At 41.3% G+C, this 2,382-nt stretch overlaps 1 pseudogene; it reads left to right on the top strand.

The window, feature by feature from the left end:
* The first annotated feature begins 236 nt into the window (after nucleotides 1–236).
* Nucleotides 237–2,196, top strand: LOC134703147 (NADH-ubiquinone oxidoreductase chain 4-like; annotated as a pseudogene).
* Nucleotides 2,197–2,382: the final 186 nt, after the last annotated feature.

The following is a 2,382-nucleotide window of genomic DNA, read 5'->3' on the forward strand; positions in this document are numbered from 1 at the left end:
GGCTATCATTATAATCCGAAAGGGTCCATCCAAGGTGAGTTATATAGGGATCTTGCAGCCTTTTAGTGACGCAGGTAAGTTGTTATGTAAAGAGTTTATTGTGCCTACACGTGCTAACGTAGGGCCCTTCATTTTGGCTCCTGCACTAATATTAACTATCAGTTTACTTGGATGGCTTTTATACCCGTATAAGTCGGCTGAAGTGTTTTATGTTTTCGGGGTGATTCTGTTTATAGTTATTACTAGAGTCAGGGTTTACGGGGTAATAATATCCGGATGGGCTTCTAACTCTAAATACTCTTTGCTAGGTGCAGTTCGTGCGATGGCGCAAAGAATTTCTTATGAGATCCCTATAGGATTTATCTTCTTTTGTGTGGTGCTGTGCTCGGGTGTGTTTATGTTTCAAGAAATTAGGGTGTTCCAACAAAGGTCCTTTTTTTTCTTTTTTCCTTTGTGCGTAGTTATAGTTGTCTGAATGCTGTGTATGCTAGCTGAAACTAATCGGGCGCCATTTGATTTTGTGGAAGGAGAGTCGGAATTAGTGTCAGGATACAACGTGGAGTACAGCGGAGGGGGGTTGCAGTTATATTTATTGCGGAGTACTCTAGTATTCTTCTCAGAAGGGTTATAAGGGCGGCGATATTTTTCGGGGGAATGAAGCGTTGATCGGGGTCTTTATGATGGCATTTGCGGTCTTCTTTGTGGTTATTCGTGCTTCTTTACCTCGTTTACGTTATGATAAGTTAATGAGTTTGTGTTGGACTGTTCTTCTATGTGTCATACTTATGGCTAGTGTGTGTGTAGTAGTTCTAGTTAGGGTGTATGTAAGATAATATAAACTAGTATAATTCATTTACACTGAATGTGTCAGATAAAGTCTGTCTTACTTATGGTTAAAAGGTTGGCAATTAGACTTATTGCATTGATTATTATAAAAAACCTAAATATGAGTGTCATTGGGTTAAGCGTTCTAACTATTCTAAGTATGGGCGCCACAAGAGTCGCGATAGGGGGGGTAGAGTTGAACGGGTTGTACACCACAGACTTTGTAATAGGGTTAATGGTTACACTAACTCTATTTGTAGCAATTCTTTCCTACCTAAGGAGGGTTAAGATCCACCGGAAAGCAAGATTTAATTTAATAATTATCAGAATCAGCCTAATTTTAGTGATAAGATTCAGGGTGAGGAGGTTCTTTCTTTTTTTTTTTTTTTTGAAAGTGTGCTAGCCCCTCTGTTGTTATTAATTGTAGGCTGAGGCTATCAGCCAGAGCGTTTACAGGCAGGGGGGTATATAGTAATCTATACGGTGTTCGGATCTCTTTTTTTCTTATGGGGGGTAAGAGAACTCTATATTAGAGGGTTGAGGAGGAGGATAAGTTCTGTGGTAAGGCTAGTAAAAAAAAGGGGAATGAGATTGTGATGGCTATACATTCTAGGGTTTCTTATCAAGCTACCAATATATCCATTTCACCTGTGACTACCTAAGGCTCACGTAGAGGCCCCAGTAGCCGGTTCGATGCTATTGGCCGGGGTGGTACTAAAATTAGGAGGGTACGGGCTGCTTCGATTTATAATAGTTATACAAATAAGGCTTAGAAGCGTTTTTTTTGTGCTGCTACTAGTGGTGAACTTGGCAGGAGGTGTCTACGCAGGATTAGCGTGTGTACGGCAAGTGGACCTAAAATGTTTGGTAGCATATCCTCTGTAGCGCATATGAGGCTTGTGCTATTAGGAGTGCTTAGCAACACGGTATTAGGGGTAGTGGGGGCCATTATTATTATGATCGGGCATGGGTTGTGTTCATCAGGTTTGTTCAGGTATGTGAATGCTATCTATAAGATGAGGCACTCGCGTCTGCTAGTAATAAATAAAGGGGGCTTGTTAGTCTGCCCAAGTCTAGTCTTAATGTGTTTCCTGTTAAGATCAAGCAACATAGCAGCCCCTCCTAGTCTAAACTTATTTGGGGAAATCCTCGTTTTCGGCGTGGGAGGGTGAATAAGTGGAGTGTTCCTGCTTATCCTGGGTCTGATAAGCTTTATTAGGGCATGTTTTAGACTATACCTATATGGAAGTTGTTGTCACGGGAAGGGGGGTGTCACACAGGGAGTCCTTAAACTTGAGAAGAGTTTGTGATGTTTTTGTTCTGGCGGCTCATTGGATACCGCTGAACTTTATGTTTATGTTTATACCCTAAACAATGAATCGTAATCCTTATTCTCGTTACTATGTACCAGGTCCAAGTCCGTGGCCCTTTTTTGTGCTATCTCGGCAAACGGAATAGCGGTAGGGTTAATTTTGTGACTGCATCGAACTCCCAGATTTCTATTAATAGGAATGAGGTTGGGGTGTATACTATTGAGAACTTTTAGATGATGGCGAG

This window comes from Mytilus trossulus, unplaced genomic scaffold, assembly GCF_036588685.1.
Source record: "Mytilus trossulus isolate FHL-02 unplaced genomic scaffold, PNRI_Mtr1.1.1.hap1 h1tg000896l__unscaffolded, whole genome shotgun sequence".
NCBI classification, from domain to species: Eukaryota; Metazoa; Mollusca; class Bivalvia; order Mytilida; family Mytilidae; genus Mytilus; species Mytilus trossulus.